At 43.3% G+C, this 26,579-nt stretch overlaps 1 protein-coding gene across 5 annotated transcripts in view; it reads left to right on the plus strand.

Annotated features, from left to right (window-relative positions):
• The window catches only part of srgap1a (SLIT-ROBO Rho GTPase activating protein 1a), an 87,090-nt gene that overhangs the window by 1,638 nt on the left and 58,873 nt on the right, over positions 1-26,579 (plus strand). The window lies entirely within an intron of this gene.

Genomic DNA, 26,579 nt, shown 5'->3' on the forward strand with positions numbered 1-26,579 from the left:
CAGGGTAACCATGGGGATTTGGCCCCCAGCCAACCCCAGCTCTGTTCCTTAGTGCTGTTAGTGTTCTGAAATACCACCTATTCACAGCGTCCCCGTAGCCAACCTTAAAAGCCAACCTTAAATCCAGAGAATAAGAGGGGAGGTTAGAGGAGGTCGTGGGGTTTTAAAAAAGGGGGAGTGGGGGGGTGGTGAGAAGAAGCCACCAGTCTTGCTTGAGGAACCACAAGCTCTTATTTATAAGGATTGTCCAGGATCCTTTCCTTCTCCCCCATCACGCTCTATTAAAGGCTGAATGCCTTTAATAGAGCGTGATGCACAGTCATTCGGGATTCTGGACAAGACATGACGAAGCTTCCTGCGTGTCACGCAGAACCCAGCGGGATAATAACTGCAACCTGATGCTGCTGAGAATAGCTGTTGCTCGAAGGCACGGCCGCAGCCTCCTCGGCAAATCAACGTGCAGGTGTATGGCTTTATTGAATATTCAGTCCCAAGGCTTATGTTATGAAGCTTGTCGTGCATTTTTAAACACGCGTGTGAGAGTAGTTTTTTTTTTTTTGATGGGAGAGTTAGCATCACACACAGCGCCTTGTAGTTTGCATAAGGTACTGTACTTGTTCTGTTTGCATTGTAAATAACTTGCAGGTATTCAGGATAAATGTTGCAAGTTACTCTTAATATTAACCCACCAATCGTCTCTCCAGAAACTCTTTGTGTTTGTGCTCGATGTCAAGTGTAACATGGGCCAAAATGTTAACTTTGCAGCACATTAAGTTATATATGGGTGTATATAGCATGCATGTGCAAAATAAACACTATCACTAAACCAATAAGTAATATTCTTTATGCATGTGGCATTGAACCAAACTATCTATTTTACTTGTTTCCTTGTATGTACTTGCCAATACCAGTTTTTGTACAGTCATGCAGTTGAGCACCCCAAACTGGGCAGCCAGGCTTTAAGGGCTCATTAAATTATGAGTATTTATACCTGGATGATGATGCTTAGCATGCTTAGCCACGTATTAACGTGCATTAAGCAACCCATTTAGACCAGATCCGGATTTTGCAGTTGTAAATCCCGTTATGAGTTTGCAGTGATAATGAGTGGGATCACATCTGCGGCGGACCTGTGACAGCCGGAGGCAGACCCTGGTTAACAGACATTGATTACTCGAGAAGGAGAACAACAAGCAGCCCGGAAAACAGCTGGAGCTGATGTTTGATCTTCTGGTCGGCGTTCTCTCCGTCTCACGGCTCCCAGCAAAAAAAAAAAAGAAGAAAAAAAAGTTGTCTAATTTGCACACTATTTAGACAAATATCTGGAAGGCATCGTCTTACGTACCCGCACTGATCTGAGGCCTCAAGCCTCCCTGCACTGATTTTGACAGGAGACGTTTGCTTTGTTGCAGTCTCCTCTGCTCATCCAGCAGCTACTCATATTTACACCAACATTTCATTTTTATCTGTTTACTTTTTTTTTGAGAATCGTCTTTTTTTATGTTTTTTTAATGGCCGTGATTGCGTGCCAAGTAGGATTGCTATTCCAGCCAGTAGATGTGAGGTATTTAATATCGTGTTTATGCTTAACGTTTGAAAGCATTCCTACTAAGGCTGACAGGACTGCTCTCAGGCCTCGGTCGTCATTCGGCTGACATCCACTTCTTAAGTACCCTCCAACAGCTTTTCTTTTTTTTTTTTTTTTTTTTTTTTTACCTCCTACAGATAAAATGGGAGTGGATGTCATTTTTGGCAATCCAAGGAAATTATCCTTTTATTGAAAAAGCGCCGTAGCATGGGGATTTAATTTTTGCTAATTGCCAAGAATTGGCATCTACACGAAGACTGCGCTTGTTTTGGAAAAACAAAAGCATTAAGGAGATTGGGTTAGGACGGTGGAATTCGCTTGTGCTTTATAGAGCGCATCAGTTGCAGTCAATTAGAGTCATTTAAAGCAGCGAGGGGAAGGTTGTGGGTACACTGGCGCTCCATGTGTGCCTCTGTTTCCCGTGGACTGGTGGAACAGGGCAACACTGCTGTGTTTTCTCGTGCCTGAAGTGTTGGTTTGATGTCAGGCTGCGGCTTGTGGTTTGTGGCCTGGGGGTCACCACTCAGATGGCAGGACCCCTTGAGCCCCTGACAGGGGGTCCTCTCCTGGGTCATTATAAAGGCTGCCCTCTTTGACCTGCCTTCACTGCTGTTTGAAATCAGACCCTGCCCCAATGTATACTCAAAGAGCGTAGTTGGTGCGCGTTGGTAGGCAAAGGGGATTAAAGGCTGGAAACTGCTCTCGGGCGGCCGGCATGGTTTTGATTATCTTCTAAATGAATAGGATTTTTCTTGTGGTTGGACATACAATTGGTTTATTTACGCAACTTATGGTGGAATCTATCACTGTCCGATTGGATGGCACATGTACACGTACGTATGAAAGCTATAGGTCTACATCACCCAGTGCAGATATTTTGCATCAGCATCTGCGTATCATGTGGAGTCCAAACTGTAATTTTGCTTTAAATCTGTCTTTTATGAGTTTTGGTGAAACAAATCCAGATGTCACCGGTGTTGGATCCTGGTCGGCTGAAGCTGACTTCTCGTTTTAGATTATTATAGCAAGAAAATAGTCTGTTAGTTTGGAGATGGAAGTTTAAAAAATCCACTCGGAAAATAATTTAATGCAACGTAAAATGGCCAAGTTTTAAATCCTGTTCCGATTGTTATTTAAAAGTAATTCATTAAACAAGTAACAAACTGTATGAAATATGCTCCTCAAATCATGACCGTGCACTTTTATGTTAAAATAAATCAAGGTAAAGTCAAAGCAAACTTTATTGTCAGTTCTGACATGTGCAACTCATATACAGGATTGAAATGATCTTCCTCAAAGGCCTACGATGCAGCAACTATACAAAAAAAATACAAACATAAAATGTACAAATGTTGAGATATAAAAAAGAGGATTGAAAATGCATATAAAATCTCATCTCATCTTCCATACCGCTTAATCCTGCACTAGAGTCGTGGGGGTTACTGGAGCCTATCCCAGCTGGCATCGGGCGAGAGGCGGGGTCCACCCTGGACAAGTCGCCAGCCTATCGCAGATGTATATAAAATATAACCTGTATATACAAAGTAGACTAAAAAGAAAAGTAAAAACATGACATGGCACAAGACAGTATATATAGCTGGACAGCTGGTGCAACCGAGCTGAATGGTGCAAAAAGGGAAGGAATTAAAAAAATATAAATAAGAAGAAGAAACAGAAAATAACTGCATGTTTGTGAACCAGACCTTTGAACCAATTGCCTCTAAATTGGTTGAGTGAACTGATGCTTTTTATTAATCACCATACTGGGTCGATCCAAGTCAAAAATCTACACTGAGGAAATGTGTTAATGAAAATCAGAGCAGCTGTCAGACTCCTGTGTAAATATATTCATGTCACTTTTGCCTTCATGGTTAGTAAATATTATCAGTGGTGTGAATGCATCTGAAAACATCACTCGCTATGACTTGACCTTTTTGTGACAGATTTTTATCCCGTTAACACCACGCTGCAGTCATGTGATGAGGCGCCTCCCTGCTCCTGCATTCATTAGGAACAGTCATTTACCCTAAAGGCTCTTTTAGAGAGTATTAATACTTTTGGGCTCGTCAGTCTAGGTCGCTCTGCAACAAAGCCTCCCAAACATTAGTCGGCGCTGTGTCTTTTTTGACTAATTTTTGTTTCTACTTCCTGCATCACTTTCAACAGTCATACAAATTGGGTCTCCAAACCTCATTTAACCTTACAAATTCTTTGTTTGTCTTCGGCAATTGGTTCAAAAATGGCGGAGATGGAGAATCAGCTGGAAACACTAAAGTGGAAGCTACTACCAGGTGGACCAATCAGACTCACAGCGCTAGGCTTTGTGAACGTCTGCGTTGTAGACTCCGCGTCAGCTTAATGCAAACGTATAAACCGCCTATTACTTTCCTTTCCGCCTCCTCTTTCCGGCCTCGGCTAATTAATGAACATAAACAGCTATTTCGTGGAGCACAGATTGACATTTTTGGCGCCGGATCAATTCGCTAAAGACCTCTGCGGCAGTCAAGCAGTAGCTCATGCTCCGCGGCGGTGGTTACTGGTGGATCTGCGACGCTTCGTCTTGGCAGCGCCTCAGAGGTGTTAAAGGAGGTTAGAAGTTTAAAGACTAATGGAAATCTAACGCCTCCTGGAGCACTTCTCCGCAGCATCGCACATCTCACGCGCTCACCATCTGCTTTTACTGCCTCTCATTTTATAACTGTGTGTGTTTGTAGTCTGTTTCCACGCAGTGGTATGGCACCGGGTGTGGCGTTTGTGCATGAGCATGCGTTTGCATGGCTGGGTGAATTGTTATTGACGGCACCATCTGTGGCCACTCACCCCCTTTTTTTTTTTTTTTGCAAGTTTTAATAAACTCTGCTGAGCGCAAGCAAGGCTTCACATTCCCTGCTGTGTTTTTCTTTGTAGCCACAAAGGCCACCGGGACATTAGCGCAACCCCCAACCCCTACCAACCTCTATCAGTGTCCCTGCATCACCAAAACCAAACAAACACGCTGCCATTTAATGACAAAACAAGAGGCCTGGTGTATTGTAGCCGACACTGGTTTATTCAATTTCTTCCCAGAAAGGATCAAATCTAACTCACTGCGGCGTGACCCTGACTGGGGCGCCTCAGACCGTGAATGAATCATGCAAACACTGAGAAGAAACTTTTTCTTCTTAGCCGAGTGTCACTCATGCCTCGTGCTCTGCTGGTAATTTTCTCCCCTCTCTGCCGGAGATGTTGAGGGCATAAAGAAGAATCGCTGTGAGCGGTTGGTAATGAGCTGGATGAGATGCAGTGCGCAGATGGTGTAAATGCAATTGGAACATGCTTGGAGAAAGTTAAAGGAATTACAAAAGAAGGGAATAAAAAGGAGGATTTGGAGAAAATTCGGGCCACTTTCTGGCAACTTTAATTCCTTTTGAAGGACTGCTGGGGACCAGCAGATGGACTGGCAGAAAGGCAGACAGACACAGTTTGACCATCAGGCCGTGCCGCTGCCCGCCACCCAGTAGGGCTGGATTAGGGAGAAGGAGACTGGGGGATGGGAGCGCGAGCTGTATGAGGTCAATGCAGGAGTAAGTGAAGGCGGAGGTCATAAGCTCTGACTTGGCTGACTTGTTTTAATCTGCGTCTGTGTGACTTCAGCCGATTCATCTGCCGGATGTAAGCCGTTTATGTGGTTAGCGGTGGTGAAAGCTTTTTAAGAAGAAGGCAAACACACTAGAAGTGGAGTCTCTCGCTGGTTCTTGTTTCCTGTGTACGCTTGAACAATGTGAAATCTGCCGCTACGGTTTCTTCTTTTCTTTCCTGTGTCGCAGGTTTGACTGACCACGGCAGTCTCATGAAAGGCTGCGGCTCAGGTAGTCATTGTCAAGCGTTTGGATACTGAAGCTGAATTTTGCTGGGGTTTATTCCACTCATCAACTCCTACTGAAAAAGCCTCGCTGGGCACCATGTATGAGGCTGCTTCTGGTTACATCAGCTTTCAATATGTGGGTGTGTCGGTTTGGGCTACCAGGCCGTGCTTTGCAGTAAGCTTAAGTGCGATTAGATGCAAAAAAGTAAATTGTCAAGCTGACTTCTGATATTGTGACAAAGCTTAATGCATCACAAAACCATGCACTCTGGACGAGGAAGGAAAGTCACCTTGACCAGACCAGGCAGCCTGACACTCACACACACACAAAACGGTTTAGGAACAGCACAAGGTGTTGACCTGGTCTCCAAATTCACTAGATCCCAAACTGATCAAGTATCTGTGGGATGATCCACAGAGGCTCACCACCACAGGACATCTTCTTAAGGCCCATGTCTGTTTTCTGTTTTCTGGAGGCACAAGGAAGACCTACACAATATTAGGAAGGTGGTCGTAATGTTACGCCAGATCGGTGCACATATAGACATACTGACTGACGGGATCTCTAAGTTTTCCCGCTCTTCTTGCTAATCCCTTGTGTCTTATTGTTGTTATTCACTTTCCTTTTACAGTTTTCAGTCCGGCAGCATATATGATTTACTTGTTGGGTTTGTTCATCGTGAATCCCAAAACACTGCAGACTTTAGACTTTTTTTTCCCAGTTCTGATGAGGAGACACCTTCACGTGACACAAAGTTAATGGGCAGCGATGAATCGCGTTCACTTCCTGTGTGGGCGGGGACTTCGTTGCTCTCGGTCTTAATGCTCTGATTATAGAGTCAGACGTGAAACATGTTAATTAGACTATTGAGTTTCTATTGACGTGTGCTTTCCAGCGTCCCTGCCTCTGTCTGTATTATGATTTTGTGGAGCTTTGGGTTTGAATGTCTGGTAACAGTAGAAAATGGAGCCAGCATTAGGCTAAAGTCACACAATCTTTTATAATTCTAGTGTTTGTTCGCCTGCAGACAGCTACATAATCCTCTGGCTGTTGGTTAAAGTGGGTAATGTAAAATCTATAAGAACTATTACAGTAATCTGGGTGTTTACGCTACATCTTTGTGGGGGAGAAGGATTCATTATTAAAGGGAAGCTGCATTAAAGGGAAGGCTTTAGCATCCTCTGCAAATTTTTAGCAATTATCATGTTACATACATTTTTATAATGACCAGTGACCAAGACACAATCAGCAAACTCCTGTTCTTTCTTTTTGCCTACATGGAAACAAGATTCTGTTCTATTTTGACTTAATTGGAGCGCCCAGAACATTAGCAAGCCCAAACTGATAAGAACAGTCTTATCCAGAAGCTTGAAGAAGGTCAAGTTGTAGTAGAACAACTGCGTTCGCTTTATCTGATCCTGAGCCCTCACTTGTGCCTGTATGCCGTTAACTCTGGCTGCCTTCAGCTGGCGGCCGTCCCAGCCCGCCCGAAATAATGCAATTCAAAACAGCCAAACGTTCGGCAGGAATGATGAATTATATCGAGCTTGGCAAGTCCAGCCTTGCCTGTGTTCATCAAACAGTGAGTCACATTTCCTGCACCTGACCAGGACTAGCCGAATTACGTTGGTGATTCGCTTTATTAAAAATATTAACGTTCTTAAATAATTCCAGCCATATGCGTAATAAGTGCAGTAAACGCACGCAGCTGTTCTCACACATGAAATGCTCTTGAAATCAACAACCCAAGTTATGTATAACTGTAATTTTAAATGCGATCGCACATTGTGTTGCGTGCAAAACATATGGAGCCTGAACAGGCTGCAAAATTGCATCAACAGAACAAGCAGAAACTTTCATTTCTTCTGTCACAAAGAAAAAAAAAAGCCGACGTCCCTTTACTGCTGGGAAACTGGAGGCATAATATGTAATTTGCATCAAGTGTAGAGTTTCACACATCTGTCCAACACAATCCTATCCTCCGCCCACTGTCGTAAACTCTTTCCCAGCCGCCCGCAACACAGATGAACAGAAGTTTAATTTACTGATCTTTCGACTCCTCCCTGCCTCCTCCCCCGTTTTCCATTCTTCCGTCTTGACCTCACGACCCAGAGGGAAGCAAGCTTTGAGCCTCCTGATCAATAGGCAGAGACCACCCCCTGAGGAACGACTGCCATGTCGCGCTGCTGCCCCGAGGAAAAAGTTACTGTGTTATAAAAAGAAACGGTCAATAAAATGTCAACCAGAGGCTTCATGTCCTTTGTGTTGTGTGAGTCGGATCGATTATAGTTTAATGTCAAGAAGCCTACCCCCGCGTTTTGTTTGAAAGTATAATAGAGCCTCGCTGCTGAGGACACCCCAGAATATCTGCGCCGTATTATGCAGTCACCCTTCTCTCTGTCTGCGTTTCCGTTGGCGTGCTCACTTTTGCGGAGCAGAAAAGAACCGGGAAGAGTTTCCCATGGTCTCAGCTCTCAGCTTATCAGCCCCTCTATAATGCGTCTCATTGTGGGTTTGCAGCAGGACGCCTGAGTGTGCAGCAGCCGTGGCCTGTGTTCGAGCCGTCTCAGGCAGGTCCTTTGAGCTGAAGTCTGAACTCTCCTCCGCCCTACCTCAAGATGGAAACTGGAGCCATAGCTGTGGTTTCAGCCACAGATATGTGGGGTGCTTGGAAATAAAAAAAAAAAAAAAAAAAAGGGCCATTTACGGATAAAGTTCTGTCAGCCGTGTTCCTCCCACACCCTAGTGCCGGTGGTCACACACGAAGAGAGAGCCTCTGGCTGTGTTATGTCCCTTCTCATCAGTGTGTTTTCAAGGTTCAAAGAGAGTTTCTCCATGACTAAAATCTTTGTTAAACGGGAAAATAAAATAAATAAAAGCAGGAGATGAATCTGAAGCTGTATATTTTATGTTATTTTACTTTTAAAAGTTCTGATTGTGTCTTTGAAGCACTGTTCAGGTGTTTACTTAATTAATTATTAGACCAATGTGATATTTATTTGACACGTTCACACGCAGTACACCTGTTGAAACGCGAAGTTTTATATTGGTATTGAGTTTCTCTCTCTTGCCCTTTGCCCACTCTTTGACCCTGTTCTGGCGGCCTCTTGTCCACGGCAGCTTGGCCCCCCAGTCAGGAAGCCACTGACCTCGGTTTTCTGACATGAATTCGGGGGCCCCCCCTCTGTTCAGTTGGGTCACTGTACCTGTTGTGTACACAGCAGGGGTTGTGGATGGCCATTAGCCGTATAAACAAGTGATGAATCAGACTGCAGTCCCATTATTTTTAGAGAGTTAGTCATTCTCTCATGTGCAACTTAGGTCCGTAGATGCAAACATTTGTTCGAAACGTCTTCTGTCACCATTGTTTAAAATGAAGCAGGACGTAGGAACATAAATTAACCCGACAGTCAAAAAAGTCTTGAAAAACTTTTACAGAGCAAGTCAGACTGACAAGCTCATATAGCTGCTCATATAACTGACAGGAACATGTCCCCCTCCTCCACACTAGGTGGCGATTTGCGTGTTTTTAGTGGGTTAATAAGGCCCCCGTTGCGGTTGACTTATTATGTCATATAATAAACAACCCTGGTCTAATGCAGCAGACTGGCATTTTAAACAACAAGATGGATAATAGTACAGGTTTTTTAAATCTCGTACGTAATGTGCGCGCTACTTATGGTGCAGATAAGATGGCGCTATCCCTCAGGTGGTTCTTCAACTTGCTCTGTTTACCTCCTCCTTCTGCCACTGGCTTTCTCGGATATTTTTTTTCTGGGGTCATACACCAGCGCAGCGTATGTGGGACATGCTCACTTATGTTGTCCAGTTAAAGTCTGATTAAGGCGTGTACCTATACATGCTGGAGAAAATCAATTTCCAATTACATTGTCTGAGCGTCTTAATCAGATAAGGAGAACTCCAATTTTAGTTTACTTGCACTTAAGTTGTCCAGTTAAAGTCGGATTAGGGCAGTAATTAATTTTTTTCACGTGTATGTAAATCTACTGAGTGTCTGTGTCCCGCAGTACTTTAAATGAGACTTAAGTGGTAATTGGCAAATATGTGCTTAGGAATGATTGTAGTTTATTATTATTAAGTGGAGGACGAATGGCTTTCAAGCTCAGACACCTAGTTACCTGTAAAGACACCTGTCACTCTTAATGATAAATAACTTAGATACAAATTGAAACGACTGAGTAATGTGAAATTTAATTCACCGTCCACTTGGTATCAAGAGGAAAACTTGCTATAGAGACGTAAACAATTTCTGCTGTAAAGTCGGCAGTTGACAGTTAATGGCCACTCTAGGAGCTGTAGAGGTTACTGCCTGGTGAAACTAGAGGTACAATACCCAAGTTCCTAAAATGATTGATGGACTAAAATGAAATTTCCTGCAGTTACAATAAGTAAGGGACTAATCCAATACGAAGCTATTTAAACTGTCTGTTACATTTCCAATAGTTTTAAAACCATCTGTTAGAGAAAGTCTTGAAGGAATTGTCCCGGTGCTGCAGGTAACTACTACTCAGTTCTTTCCCTTCCTGTAGAGTTTTTCAGATTGAGATGACCTGGAACACACTCTGCTGTCTTCAATTTTATTATAACGTAATAGGAATGACATGAGCAGCGAAATGAACTCAGTCTTGTTTTTTAGATCAGAGTGATCTGGAAGTGGAGCAAGCGTTATGCTGTCCTGATCTGTCCTGTTTCTCATGACCCAACGTAGAGCGATGCCAATTTTTTTTGTTGTTGTTTCCCTCTTAATTATAGATTGCGATCACCTCTTGGAGCAGGATGACAGACATTGCTGAGGCACCGTTGTAGCTACGGAATAAGATTGTTAAGATGATTGTTGAGAGCAGCTCACAAACTGGCGACACGGTGTTTGCGCTTGTGTTTGCGCTTGTGTACACTTGCTCAGTCAGCTGCCCAGCACGGACACAGACACCACGGGCATGTCTCATATATCTTACTTTTTAATCAGGCAGTGTGGAGGAAGCTCCTGTCTCCCCTGGGGCCCTGTGATTTGTCCTGGTTAATGGCGTGTCAGAGGGGCATGATGCATGGTAACCTGGATGGGTGCAAGGCGCATGCATCGTCCGACTGTGGTCTCTCACCCACACACACACACACACACACACACAGAAACAAAAAAAAAAGGGTGGCCTCCATCTCCTCCCGGCTCAGTGGGAGACAGAAAAGAGAAAGCCCCAGTCTTGCTCGCTATAGTGTAGAAAAACAAAGAGCAGTGAAAGCTGATCTGTCGGTTCTTTTCTTCTTCCTCCTCCTCTTTGTCCCACGGCCTGACACTCTGAGCTGCCGCCCCGAGGTTGATCACATTCTCCGGTCGTTCTTGTCTCAGTTCTTAATCCGCTGGGTGGATCCTGTTGGGGTTGCCTCCTTTAGGCTAAACCGGCATTTTATTTCACCTGTCCAGTCTTGTCAAGTTTGCTGCTCATGCAGGGGAGAATGACAGAGTTTTTAAATGAGATGTTCTGATGGACATTTTTTTTTCAGGGGAAGACACTCAAAGCCTGAGAACCTGGTCTCAGAGTCCGCCACCGGTTCTCAGAAAAGTGGGATCAGCAGTTAAAACCTCCCCGAGGGTAGCTCGGAAGAGATAGCGACACGTAACTCGTTGTCACTTCCTCCATATTTGGCTTCCACTGTAATTATCTGGAAATGAGGTCTTTGTGAAGCCTGCTCCTTCTCCAGTCTTCTCTCTCGGAGATGACCGCGTTAGCCTGTCTTGGCCCCCGGTGCCCTGAGGGGTGGAGGGGTCACCGTGGACTTCCTCATTCTTTACGGCTTACCTTTCACCGCTAGATGCCTTGGAAGAAATCAATCCCTGCTGGCTGTGACAAGGCGACTGATTTGGCCCCAGGACACTGTGTGGGACTTTGTCTGAAACCTGAGTGAGGAGAAAGATTAGGATGTGATTTGAACTGAAGCTAATATGTTATGCATTCCTCATATTTGTCAAAAACGGTTGCACATCTAGCTACAAGATAGAGCAGCTCTGCAAGGCTCTGCTTAACCACGCCAGTAGTTATAATGATAACCAGATTATTGTTGTTTATTGTGCCAGTTTGTTAAATGCATGAGGCTGTGAATATATTCAGTCATAGAAATGTCAGCTGTCGTAGGGCTGGGTGATATACTGGTTCATATTGAATACTGGTATTTTTTTATTTAGATATGAATTTTGAATGTACTGGCATATCGGTGTATTTGATTGGAACGCTGCACCACGAGACACCGGACCGTTCTCAATGTAGTGCTTGTAAACACGCGTGGTGCAACTGTGTTACTGCGAGGTGTGGAGAAGATGGACCAAAAAATGGAGCGACAGAAGACCATGAAGGCACGGAACTACTTGTTCCAAAAAAGCTGCTGTGTCAGTTGTTTGGGGTTATTTTAGGGTGACCAGACGTCCCTGATTTCTGTGGAAAGTCCCCCGTTTAAAGCTGTTCCCGAAAATGTCGATTTTAGCTTTTTATGAATGAGAAAAAATGTTGCACGCAAACTACAAATATTACGGTAGCTGGTCGCGCTGCTATCAACATCATAATGTGTTGTGAACACATAATTATGCATGAAAAAAAAAAAACTGTGGTCATACCGCCCAGCCCTAAGTTGACGTGACACCAGAGCTCAAGGCATGAGAACATCTCACTAAATTCATCAGTCATCATCACCAGATTCACCCTCTGAGGTCCATGAATGAATGAACTGGTTCAGCTCAGAAATCTGCTCTCTTGCTCGTTTCAGTCCTGTCCATTTCACCGTCTTCTGTAGATTCCCTTTTTCCGGGTGAGCGTTTCTGAAGTTAATCTCATGGTTTGAGTGGAGGAATGTGAAGGAAATGTTTATCTGTGCTTCCCCTTAAAACCACCAAATGCAACTGCACTGCAGCGAGCTGTCTCGATCGAGACAGCCTCATTATTATGCCCTGTTAGTGTAGCTTTGGACTTACAGATTTTGTCGCGTCAGGCTGAGAGCAAAGAATTTAAATCCTCTAGTATAGCATAAAATTCCCTCTTTATATAAAGTTTGCTTTGAGCTTAGTTACAACCCTGGAAGGGTGAGGCTGTAAGCTAAATCCTTAGAACATTTCAAACTTGCGCGATGATAAAATGATAATGGTTGTTTGCTTAAGAGCGGACCCTTTCTGGGCTCTGATGAATCATTCACGTCTCATAAATGGCCATTAGAAATACATGTGGTGTGCATGTTGGGGTGAAACTGAAAACGTGTATCGTATTTGCATAATTATACGTCTTTGATTTCAGATTACGCTCTGGCTTTGAAGTTTGAAGCTCTCGGCTGTGGGAAGACCCACCACAAATGTCTGTGTTGGTGGGACTTTGCTTAAATATGCCCTTTCGTTGGTTTCTCGGTTTTCATTTAACGTCAACATCAACTCGGCTAATTATAATGCCTTAAAAGTCACTAAAAGTACATTTAGCGTGGCTGTGTTCAGTACGTAAGGTTTAGGATCTTTGTCTATTATATCATTTGTCAGCTCAGAGCGGATTAAGCTGTGTAGATTTGTAGATTCTAAGCCAGCCCTTTTCTTTATATGTATGTGAAATGATTCTTCTCCCAGCTTCAGAACAAGCCCCCCTCCCACTCCCACACACAGTATCCTCCACCTGCCCTTAATTCTTTATCCTCAATCTTCAATCCCAGCTTTAGTCCACCCATCCATGCACCTCATTACTCTAACCCCAACCTGCCCTCCTTAGCCCCCAACCCTTGCGCCCTCAATCCTTTGCCTGTGACCAGCCAAGCTGAAGGCCCGAATCATATTGGTGTTCTTGATGCTCACATACAGATCAGGACGCCGTCCATCCAGGCTGCCCGTGATCGGCCCTGGCATTGGTTGAATGAAGCAGACAGTCACATACTGACACTACTGAAAAAGCTTCAAAGCTACACGTGTCATGTGTATTTCTTTATTTTTTAATCCCTTTAGATCAGTAATGATGGAACACATCAAGGAAAAGTTAAATAAGAAAGTTCGAAGGTACGAATATTAAACCACGCTTAATGCAATGCAGTAATTCCCTTCTTTTATACAGAATACAATACAGAATTCGTGTTACTTAGGTGGCTTCAGGGATTTTGGCTCCAGCATTCCCATTCTCCTCATGGGACATCAGCTGTCCAGACATATCAGCTGTTTGATCTGCCTGCACACGGCTCTGACCACATAATCCAGTCCCGATAACCTCACTGGGATGTGATGTGGAAATATTTTCAAAATGAGCACTTAAGTAAGCTAAGCCCTGACTCCTGTGACCAACATTTTTTTAGACTTAAATGTGACATTTATCTAGTAAACCGAAGGTTAAATGTTCTAATCCTGATTCAGGTGTTTGTTTTAGCACCATGAACATCAATAGGCAAGTTAAGTTTTTGTGAAGGCCTGTTTCCCAGTTGACTCTCGGTGGCAGCTTGTTTCATTATAATCTCAATGACTAAAATGAATTTCCACTGACATCTTAAGCACGTTCAGGAGTGCAGTGGATACGGTATATTTTTGAACTGCTGACAGACAGCTCTTACGCGGCTAAACCTTTCACGCCGGAGATCAGACTCCACATTCCTCAAAGCGGGTATGTTTACATGAGGCTGGAGACGTCTGTGTGAGTGAATTATTTCAGCTGTCACAACTCCGAGCAGCAGGTGGGAAAAGATGCTTTTTCTCAGAGGAATTTGCGCAGTTTCTGCTTTCTGTGCGGCTTTTTGTCCGTCGTCACCACGCAGCACATTGAATTGGGTGATAACACCGGACTTTTGCACCAGTGAGCAATACTGCAATGTATATATGTGCATATGCTACCACTGCCCCATCGTAAAAATTCTGTCCTGACCTGCAAACAAATTTTTATGAAATGACCAATCATTCAATCAACGATAAAAGACTTAAAAGATGACAGCGAGGTATATACAGTCAGAGAAACCAGACCGACAAATGGCAAGCAGATACAGAGAACATCACTACGCAAACATTCTATTAACACTCACAAGACTAGCACAAGGACGCTCTGTGCTGCCCGGAGTCTCATTTAAAGGCATTACCCTAGTGATCAATACAGCCTGTTGTGTAGACACAGTGGGGTTTGTAAAAGTATTTTTAGAGAAGGCTGAATGGGCTTGGGTGTCTGTAGCATGCGGTGAGTGCCCACGATAGTGCAAACTTTTATTTGTGCTTTGTCTCAGCCCTGTTTCCCTTTTGCAGATAAGACATTTTTATCCAACCTTCAAATCAGCTGTGGCTCTTGAAAAACTTGTCCCCTGGACGACAGGAAAGGGATACTCGAGTTTAGGCCTGAAAGTCTCATGGGATAAATGTCTTTGTCTCTTGGAAAGAAGGCTAAAACTGAATATTTTGCTTGATGTCGGGTCATGAGCAAGACGAGGAATCCGTGGATGTACAAAAGTCTGCTGGGTTCAGATTTTGTATGAGATGAAAGAGCTAAACGAGAGCAACAGATGGAAGCTTTTGCGAACAATCGAGAAAAGGCCCCATTGTTTGTTGTAGGGTGAACATTGACATCGGCCCGTTCTGGCAACTTTATGTTCTCTTTGCTAGCAATGGAGCTTTATGTCCGCGGAGAGAATCTGTGAGTGGTGTTTTAACGTGTTTGCGTTGCCTTTATTGTTGGTGTACAGGTTGTTCGTGTGCGTACTCGGACAATAAAACATAATCAAATGTTGTTGTTTGTTTTTTTTTGTCATAGATTGTAGTTTAAACCCAGGCTGCACATCTCTTCTTTCTGTATTAGACATTACTGGGCCTTTAATCCTCCTTTCCAACACTTTCTGAACACATAACCAGCCTCATAGTATTTCTGCCTCTCATGTCCTGGCCTCTGGAATTACAGGCCTGGTCTTGAATAGTAGGGTTGTTCCTCCTCGGCCCCTCCGACTCCTCGGCTGGTTTAACCCTATCAAAGGTCCAGAAACGGCACATTTTGCAATGTGCTGGTTTTTCTTTTTTAATACAATGGAAGGAGTAGAATTAGGGGTAGTAGTTAACAAAAAGGGAAACACATTCTTATCTGCTATTTAGATTATAGAGTACAAATGATGGAGTCATTGTTTTCCATGTAGGGGGTCGGTTTGAATTTACTGCTTCAAGTCTTCATTCGTAAGATTAAATATTTGAACAGGAGAAGGACAATGAAATATAGCTCCCAGGTCTATTTCCTACTTCCTCTACTGTGGCTGAATGTAGAATTCATTTTGGAGCTCAACATTTCTGAAGAGTCTGAAGGGACGCATCGAGGCAGGTGTTTCTAGAGAAGAAGTGTGCAGTTCGGGAGGAGGAGGGGGACTGCAGGGCTATAACTGAGATCTCTAAAACTGGAACTGGCTAAATCCCTGGAGTCGGATGTCCGTTCAAACCTGGATGTTAACAGCACATGACAGACGTGTTGTAGCTTTCTAGTTTTTTTTATATGGGATCCTTCACTTGCTTCGTGCTTTGTTTCTTTATGATTTCAGACTGATCTGCTGCAAAAGGCTCAGACAAAGCCAGGATAGTGCTGGGCTTTGAATAATGGGATGCTGTTTCCTGTGGGTCAGATTTCAGAGGAAGTTGACTGAGCATGCCTTACTGCTATAAAAACACTGTTTTGTCTTCATCCAGTCATTGCTGCACAATGTGAATACCAGTTACGTCAAACTGTCTCTGAGTTCCTGACGGCGTTCCCTTATTTTTAAGTCGGTATACTGGCTTTATCAAGGACATCTCAGCGTTTGCGGTGTACAGCCTTCTCCCATGGTTTCCTGTGCCTGAATGGTGCCATACTGTCCTGACTGTTGGAACACGTTGTCATGTCAACCCAAGCTGCCGGCGGCTCTAGCTGGATCTGGGCCACGATGCCGGTGTCCCTTCCCAGCTCTGGTGTCTCCTCGGCGCAAAAGGGACATTAAAAAAAGAAAGCGGCTTTACAGTAAGGGTGTACGTTGTGCGAGAGAAGGCAGATGTACAAACACATTGGGTGGATACACAGACGGATGACTTTGAAAGTCAGCTATGCAGCTTGTCTGGACATACAAAAACAGACGGATGCTTAACAGATACACATTGGCAGAGAGAAATATAAATTTCAGGATTTGTGGGTGATTAAAAATGCCAAGTATCTAATTCTTGTTTGTTGCAGTGGATTGTGCAGCTTTCAGAAGTGAACCCTACTGAAAATGATTTACTACCCTTGGCTGCATACTCATGTCAGCTCAGGCTTACTACGGGCCTGTTCAGACCGTGCATTAGAATCTGATCTGGCCAGTCTGATCATAAACGACCAACTTTAAGTACATGCGTACTGGGGAGCAATAGAATATTATAACAGCTGGTGTCTCTAATGGATCGCTACCGCTACTCCAGAACTGAGAATACTACTACGTTTTATGAGTGTGCATCATGGTTTTGACTTCACACCATAAGTTATTACTTACCGATCTCCCTGATGGTAGTTACACCTGCACAAAACTCAGATTATAACTTTAGAAGGTTCTCACACGGTTCTTTATACATCAACGTGCCTGCAGCAGCTACAAAGACAGCATATTGTGAAAGACTCTCCTTACCCATGAGCAAACATCAATTATTTATAATAGCGGCCTTTTTTCTGAATGAATGAGGCAAAACTCAATTGACGCAGGAGCACCCCTGAGTGGGCGGTCTTTAATGGGTCCCAGGACACATTGTGTTCACACTACCAAAAGTATGTAAACGCATGCGGACACATGCCACCGAGACCACCTCCAAATGTGGTCGGAGATCTGATCTCTCAAATGTAATCTCAATGCGTCCCAGGGGTGTTCACACCTGTCTTTTACTTGATGGGGTCGCCCAGATCGGATCTTAATGTCTCTCCTTCCCACCCTCATGGGGCCCTTACAGAGGGAACAGATCCTCGGCCTCTTAGAAACAACCCTTCCTTCAAATGCCACCGGCAACATTTTGCCAGGATGCTACAGTTTCTCTTTGTTTACTGCAAAGTCAGGGTAAATATTCCAGTGGATGAAAGCTTGTGTGCAGCCGACCCAGATGTTTCTCAGGCTGCACCCTCTTCATCCCTCCGACCGCACAATTTTAATAGTATTGTCACCCCAAACAAACATCCCAACTGTAAGAGCTGAGGGCATGCCCAGCCAAGTTTTTTTTTTGCCTGAGGTTAGCTTGTGAATTAGTGTCTGCCGTGACATATGAGCTTTAGCCCCTTTATCTCTCTCATCACTAATACCCACAAACAAAAGCACAAAGGCATGCCAGATGCAAAGTGGGGTGTCAGTTTTCTTTTGGGTTAAATATGTAGATACTGTAAGTCCATAGCAGGTTTCCTTTAGATTAAAACAAGCAGAGGATCTCCGCCGCAGGCTGGCATCCATATTTTTATTCACATGAGCCCACACTGTTCCCTTCAGGGCAGCAGACACATCAACAGTTCTAGAGATGGATGAGGAAAGTGGATGAGGTCTGGATAAGAGACCGAGAGAGATCAGTACATTTTGCATAGATTTTATTTTCTCTGATGCGGTGCCACACAGATGCAACCACTTCCTATCGTAGGCTTTACTTTTTTTTGCTTTATGTTAATGACATGTCAGGGATTATCTGCTGAAATTTCAGTTTTTGAATATCAAATTCTCACACTCTGTTGGCTTGAAATGTGCCTCTGAAAGAGTGGAGCCTGCTTGTTTGCAGAGGATGGCAGCTGTGGTGGGCTTTGATTCACAGCAGTTACAAAAGGATTCCAATGGTTCAATGGTGACCCAGAGCTACAGGGAAAAAAAAAAAAAAAAAACATGGAAACTTTTCAAACTGCTTTTCAGGCCTGGTCACACCAGTATCTAAGACAGTGGAATTGTGCAAATTCCTGCAATCTGGGGATTCGCTTGAGAAAAATGCATTCACACACATTTGCAGTGATGTGTAGCTTTCGTAACTGGTGCGACTGACTAATAAAGAGTTTTCTTCACGATGCAAACCTCAGCAGACAGCTGGAGAGTCTCAAATGTATGTAGGTCCTTGCAACAGCAGCACCGGCTTCGTTGCAGCATTCACTTTCTATTTAATCTGTACAACTATATACTGAACAGCAGGCTATGACACGAAAAGGCTTTATTAATGTATTTGCCTTCTTTTCAAAGTCTGAGTGTGTAACAAACATCGTAGCCAAGCCAGTAAGTCACAAAATCCACTGATTGTTGTTGTACTTTCGAGACCTAGCTCAACAAGTATTAATATATTTAGTGGGGTTATGAATTATTTTTTGTCAGGATCATAATTATGATCATAACAAAAAATAAAAGAAGAGTTATGTATACTGCAGTAGTGATGTGAAAAATATTTTTTGTGGTTGCCATCGCTGCTCCTTGCCTGGAGGCGTTGGACTTGCCTCGGAGTCACCTTTCAAGTCTTTTTGGTGACACGTTCCTTTAAGACTGCATAAATTGACAATCTTGCACATAAAATTAAGTCTGAGTATATTCAACACACACACACACACACACAAACAGACACCCGACCACACAACTCTCAGCCGGTGCATGTGTGGGGACCAACACACCAGACTGGTGTCCAGATCAAACAGAACGTCTAGATGTTCCCCAGCAGCTGAACAAACAGCTCTGCCTCTGAAATGCTTACTTCTCCCAGCATTCTGCTCCCCGCTCTCTTATTTTGTTTGGATCAAAATGACGGTCCTCACTGGCCACCATAAAGTCAGCCGTGATTGATCTCTCTCCTGCCTGCAGTAGGCCTCTTGCCTTTCGGGGGTGTTGCCTTAGCAACCGTGGCTTTCGGCTCATAAGTCATTTAGCAGAGCTGAATTTAATTGGCAAAGATTATTACGTTTGAGTTATTGAAATTGCACATTTGAATTCAACCCCGTTGAGTGGATCTGACATAGATTTAAGTGTTTATTTTGCCCCATTAGTATCCCGTAGTTTGACATCTGTTATTTGACTTCTGGAGTGTATTGTGTTTGAGCAGTGCGCACAGTTGGCCGTCACGGCCGAGCTACTTCTGAATCAGAGTATAAAAACCAGAGTGCAGGAAGGAACCTGAACTCCTTGGGTCTGCCGCCCACAACACTCCCAGGCCCAAGAGAAATCGCAACAACTCTTATCACAGTCACTACTGCATTTCCTGTGTGTATGTATGTATGTGTGTGTATGTGTGTTGGAGTTGTTGCAAAAAAAAGGAGCTGGTTGGCGTGTGTGCAGTTATTTCTCTCACTGTTTGTTAGGTCTTAAAAATGATTTCTGTGAACTGATGTATACAAGTTCATATTCCAGTTTTGTTTGTTGGTTATTGGATTCATACCTCTTGGATGTCAAGTGACACAATTATAGTCTCTACTGCATCATGATGTATCCCAAAGGATGTTGGTTAAGCTTACAGCGTTCATGGAAGAAGATTGGACTGGGCTCTTTCCCATTCTGATTTAGCAGCCAGCCTCTGGATCACAGTAGCCTACAGTACTTCCATTGGAAGCCTCTCTGCGGTCTTGGAAGCTACACGCATGTCAGTCAGATGTTGTAATGGGGACCACATTGGCAGTCCTGCAGTATTTTGAGATAAAATGCTTTCACAAAGCTGACAGTATGCTTTGTGTAATTTGGCCGCGCTCCGCCGTTGGTGACTCAAGGAAGTCTGCTCAGCCTTTTTGGACAAGTCTGAATTACTTTGGAGCAACCTGGCTATTCCTCCCTGGCAGCTTTGATTCATTCAAAAACAGGATTTTCCATGTTTTTTTTTTTAGTTCTTTATATTTCATCAAAGACACAGCTGGTGTGACTCATATAGAAAAAGAACTCGGTACCAGTCATTTAGTGTTATTAATAATGTTATCTGAGAGAACAACCACACAGTAACATACACCAGCCGTCATGCCCAGATGGAAGACAGAAGTGGTGGTTGGGTCCGACAATGTCTGACATACCAAGCACATGATGAAGTTCTTTCTTACTCAAACCAACCGAATGAAGTCATCTGATTCATGACAATACCGTGTGGCTAATTTTAGTCATTACACAATATGTTTAACTGCTGCGTGTCACGAGTCAGGATGGCAAATATATATATATGCCTAGCCCATCATGGACTCTTCAGTGGGCGCCACAGCAAGCATGACATGGGTCAGCTTAGCATTTGGTCCACACCATGGACGAGCGGAGCAGGGCTAGTCAAGTTTGACTGCAGGCTTTTCGTTCACGCCCACTTGCCTCTCGTTAATGGTTTGGACACAGAAGGCAGAGGAAAGATGAAAGGTCGACAGCCTAGATGATTACAGTGGCGCATATGACATCCAGGCTTTAACATCCAAACAAGATTGCCTGGGAATCTGTGAGTGCCAGGGACTGTGCAGATAGTGCTGGAAGATTCATCGCACAAATGTGTTCCATGTGTTGTGCAATCGTGCCCATTCCTATTTACTGTTTAGTTTGATATATATATTACAACACTTCTCACATGGTTAGCATTCCTTGCATTACAAGCATGGATGTACATGGCTTTGTAGTCTGTGCAATCATTTGAAGGTAAACCAGACCAAACACCAGACCATAAGAAAAAAAAAAACCTGAGGCATGTTGAGTCATGCTTGTTGAAAATGAACACAGTGGTAGGCACATCTTGTATCAATTTAATTGCTTGAATAAAACTACTTTTGTATCATTTTAGCCTCATGCTACTTATCTATCAACGAAGCATGATGGTAGGGCCTTGTTACATTATGAAAAATGTCGTCAGAAGTGTATATATATGCTGAACACACTAGGACATTTTGCCATTTGATCCCACTCCAGCCGTAATTGAAAGCTTGTGCTTGGTTAAAAACTGATCTGCCGTTTCGTAATTACCTTTGATGGTATTTACCCTGTTGTGTATCCAGCCTCCAGAAGAGGCACAGACAACTCCCCCAGTCCCAAACTCTAGATCTGAAGCAGATGGCGGGGCTGGGCACCCTCCTGTATCGTCTCTCCTCAGGCCTCAGTTGCTATTTCAGGTGCTGCTGATGAGCCAGTCTGCATGTGGAAGTGCAGCCCTGGGACTGATGTGGGTACGTCATGTCCCAGATAGCTGTGGGTGGAAACTGTAATCAACGAGGAGAAACTCTCTGAGTTTATAGTCTTTTGTGCTAACCAAAGAGGAATACATTCCTCCTTGCAGCATCAGCTGCATTTTCAAGTTAATTGGGAGCATCGAGAGAGAGCATGTTGTTAGGGTCAAAAAAGAACGAAAAATGTTATCTCCCTGGCCCTATGTCAGTGGCCCAGTCACTCAGAAATACGACTTTCTGAATGCGGTCATTGTCCCAGTTTACATGCAACTGAGAAAATCAAATAACTAATGGAAATGTGTCCTCCTCCACACTAGGTGGCGATATGTGTCTTTTTACGGGTTAATACGCCCCCACTTTTCCAGTTGAGCTACTACGTCATATAATAAACAACTGGTGTCGTTCATGCGGCAGACCGGCATTTCAAACAACACAGAGATGGATAATAGTACATCTTTTTTTAATCTTCCTCTTATGGTGCACTTATGGTGGTTCTTCTAGCGGCTCTGTTTACTGTCTTTTTTTTCTTTGATGTTTTTGTTCCATGTTCATACGCCAGTGCTCGGCTGTGGAGCATGTGCACACGCGTTGGCTTGTTAAAGTCTGATTAAGGTGTCGATAATAAATCGATTTCCAATCACATTATCTGGGTGTCTTAGTCGGATAAGGAGAACTCTGACTTTAGTCGTGCTTACATGCACTTAAGTTGTCCAGTTAAAGTCGGATTAAGGCAATCATTTTATAATTTATTTATATAATTTATAATAATAAATAAATACTTTTTTTTTCATGTGCATGTACAGACTTTTACTAAAGCCCAGTTTGTCTCTCAACATTGTGGGCCAGTACCTATCCTGCTTACAAGGCACTTTCTTTGACAATAGAGCAGACCTATCTGGCGAATCAGAAGCCATTCTGAACTGCAGCTTTGGACATATTTGCTGCCGTGAATGGGGTTATGGGAAGTTTGTGATGTGGCCTCCAAAGGAGGAATTGGATCGCATCCAGTTCAGAAACAAAAAGGCCTTGGTCCAAACTCACCACCACAAAGACCAAATAGCACACTCTCTCTTTCTCATTGTCCATATCGACACTATTCTGGGCCACACTGACTGGATGTCCATCAGTCAGCTGAATTTGTTGCTGACAACTTTATAGGCTGCGCTTTAATTCTGCGAGCTTCTATCCAATTATGCCTGCATGTACCTGGATACGGCTATAAAAGCTCGCAGAGCTTTGTAGATTGTTTGCTCGCCGGATATTGAGAGAGATTGAATGACAGACTTTTATTATTTTTCAACAACATTATTCTGTCCCTATTTCGCACAGAGTAGTTTCTCAAGACAGTGGACAGGTGCTCTCATCTCCCTTCAGCTCTGTAGTTTGAAAGGGATCACAGAGAGCTTTGATGTCCCCATAACAGACCCCCCCCCTCCTCCCAGCCCCTCCATACCCAGTTCCCTCGGCACTGAGGGCCTCCACACGTGTTTACCATACAGATGACCTCAGAATGGCAGGAATGTACCATGTAATGGTGAAGGAAAACTCAGTGTCAGTAAGATGGTTATGGGTTGAGAAAAACTTTGGATTACCGAGGCTATATTTTTTAAAGGCATTCAGAGTCCCATGTGTCTGTCTGTCTGTCTCTATCGGTGGTCTTAGCATCGTAATAAACCTGTCAGACAGATGACATTGCTCTTGTCATGGGATAAAGCTAAAGTATGATCAAAGGGAGATGTTTGACGGACACCCAACACCAGCATGACTCTGACATTTACTTCAAATATTTGCCTATGGGATTAGTTAATTTTCCGGCTCTTTGCCCGTTCACAGTCACATGAAAACATTAACTTGACGAACCGGCCTTTTTCTGGGTGTTCCTGTCATTAGTATTTATTTTTGATTTGATTTATCTTTGATTTCAGTCCACCTGTTGTATCACTGAAGTTTGAGCCCAGTTCAGACTGATCTGATTTGGATTATCCAATCGCAAGTGAGGTGTGTTCAGACCTGGCGTTAACATACGTCTCCTCCAGATCCGATCTCGGTTTCGCCCTCTGTGTGCAAATAAACCCCAACATCATCTGGGAAGTTGAAGTAAAATATTATAACAGCTGATGTCTCTGATGGATTTCTGCTACTGATCCAGAACCGAAAATAGTGCTGTTGTCTGCATGCGTGTCATGACTTTGGCTTCACACATTTATTTATTATTTACTCATCTCTGCCCTGACGTTAGTTAGACCTGCTTAAAATTCAGGTTGTACCCATATCTGGAAGTTTCCTTAGACATGCACAACGACATCAGTGATTAACACCGAATCACACTCATTTACTCATATTAAATACTGGCATTTGTGAATTCTTACTAAGATTTATTTGTTTTTAGTCAGTTAAGAGCTACAAGGGCAGAATATTTTAAAAGGCTCTCATTACTAATGAATAAACTTCACCAATGGTGCTTTTTTACTTCATGGGCAGTCATTTATAATCGTGGCTGTTTCTTTTTCTGAATGAATCAGGAAAAACTCCAGCGATAGGTGAGTATAGGTGGTCTTTAATGCAACCGAGGATACATTGCATTCACACTATTAACAGAATGTGGACAAATGCGACTCAGACCACCTCTAAATCTGTTGAGAGATCTCAGTGTATCCTGGGGGTGTTCACACCTGTCTTTTACACGATCAAATCACCCAACTCAGAACTTAAAGATAAACATACTATTCCTTGGTCACACAGTGTAATTGACACACATCTCTTAAAGGGATACACCTACGTGAAATTTAGTCCCTCGCCGTATTCCCCAGAGTTGGATAAGTGAGAAAAAACGTTTTGAAATCAGTCCAGGCATTTTCCTAATCTAGCAGCACAGCTGTTAGCTTTAGCTTAGCATAGGCATTGTAATGTAGTGTTGCCAATGAGCCAGTTGTTAGCAAAAGCAATAAAAAAACTAACCTAATGACTTCTTGTGACCTGTACATTCACATCAATGTCAATGCAATTAACAAGAAGAGATTACCTATGGCAGATATATACTTGGGACTATATTTTGGTAAAGACGCCACGCAGCACCTGAAAACCAGTCACACCAGTGTGTTGACTTAAGTTTGAGGTTTTTCAGGTGCTGCGTGGCGTCTTTGTGCCTGGCAGCGGTGCTTTGCCGGTTGCTTGAGTTTAATTATGACTTTTGCTAACGACTGCCTAATTGGCAACTCTACAACTCTTTTCAACACCTATGCTAAGCTAAAGCTAACAGCTGCACCACCGGATTAGGACACTGCCTGGACCGATTTAAAAACGTTTTTTCTCACTTATCCAATAAAATGACTGCCTCATGATTGCAGAGTCATCTGACAGCATTAACAGAAACAAGGCTAAATCACAAGAGCTGTGTCGCACGAGAACTATATTGAAGTTCAACACCAGCAATCAAGGGAGAGTGGTTGACTACTTTTTTTTCCATCTCACTACGTGGGTGGCCCACATATGGAGAGCAGTTTTGAAAACCAGTGATTTTGGTTTGAAAAACACCAGCCTCATGTGGGAAAGAAAAAAGCGAAAATTGAGGAAGAAGAGATACATTTTGAGATTTATCTGCGTAGCTGTGGTCGTATCCCTTTCGTGACTTTTCACTGTTGAATATTCTCACATGTGCGTTTGCAAAGTGCATCTCCGTTCCAGACCTGTCATTTCCTTCAACAGGTGGTGGCGGGGTTTTTTTTGTATTAATTTCTCGATGCATCAACTCTGTACTACCGTGGCCAATGCTTTACTTGGAAAATGAATGATTTAATGAGTTTCCGTCTGCAGTCGTGAGTGTAATTGTGTTAAATGATCCACTACACTCCTTCCTTGTGTCGGTGCCACGGTAGCTTTGTTTTAATCCCTGCATCCTCTGGAGATGGAAGCCACTGCAACTTTTACCCGTTCATCAGAAAAAACCCTGTTCAGCGCAGTCACATTTAAAACCAACCTCCTTTCTTAGTGTTAATTGTTGGTAATAGTTACCACCCAGTTAGTCCTGATATTTATTTATAGTTATAAGTTCTTGGTGCTTTCAAGCTTCTGTTTTGCTGTTGAAATCCCACTGTCCTCATTTGTGGTGTTTGTGGTTCACTGTGGTTTAGAGAGTTTTACTGCTGTGATAAGCATTTATTCAGATATAGCGTTGCTGTGTTCCCTCTGTCTCTAAGTGGTTTATTTCTTCATGAGTGCCTCAGTGAAGTAGCTCCTACATGAAAAAGCAAAACATAGTCAAGAGTTTCCAATAGACTCAATGTAAATCTATCAGAATTGCAAGAGCCTTTAACTCAGATTAATGGAGCAGAACCCAAATTTGATTACGGCATTATGAAAACGTGTCCACACACACTCAAACACACGCACACACATGCAGCTCTAACCCTTATTTTAACTGGCAGCTTTGTAACTGAGTCAGCGGCTGATTGGCCATTAAGTAGCTTGATGGACTGAACTATTGATGGTCTCCTGTAAAGGCTCTTAGGGATCTTTTGTCCTTTTTTGCAAAGGCGGTTGTTGCTGTCTAATTGTTTTCTTTTAGGTTCACTTTACTTCTGTATTCATGAGGGTATTCATCAAGCAACAGACTGGAAACTCTCAGCTAAAGATGCGTTTCACCATGCCGTTCCAGCAGCTCTGGTTCATATAAGTGACTTTTTCAAGATATGATAACTACAGTCATCATAAATAATGTGGACGACTAGACTACAATCAAACCCCAATAAGTGCTGTGAGCTTTACAGCTTTAATACAAAAAGTGTGAAACGAAAAAGCCGAATTTCGTAACGTAGTCATACACAAAAACGATAAAATTGCTCAATGTGATGAAGTTGAACCTAGGGCTGTGCAATTAATCGAATTTTTAATTGTGATCACGATTTTGACTGCCACGATTACATTTAAAATCCGGGATGTGCTGCATATCTGATTAAGCACTTTTTCAACCAGTAGTCAGACAACCACCAGGGGGCGAACTTATTGTTGAGGTTTCATTAAGCTGCCTAAATAACGAGCGAGCGCACCTTGCAGCGGCAG

Source organism: Mugil cephalus, chromosome 10, assembly GCF_022458985.1.
Source record: "Mugil cephalus isolate CIBA_MC_2020 chromosome 10, CIBA_Mcephalus_1.1, whole genome shotgun sequence".
NCBI lineage: Eukaryota > Metazoa > Chordata > Actinopteri > Mugiliformes > Mugilidae > Mugil > Mugil cephalus.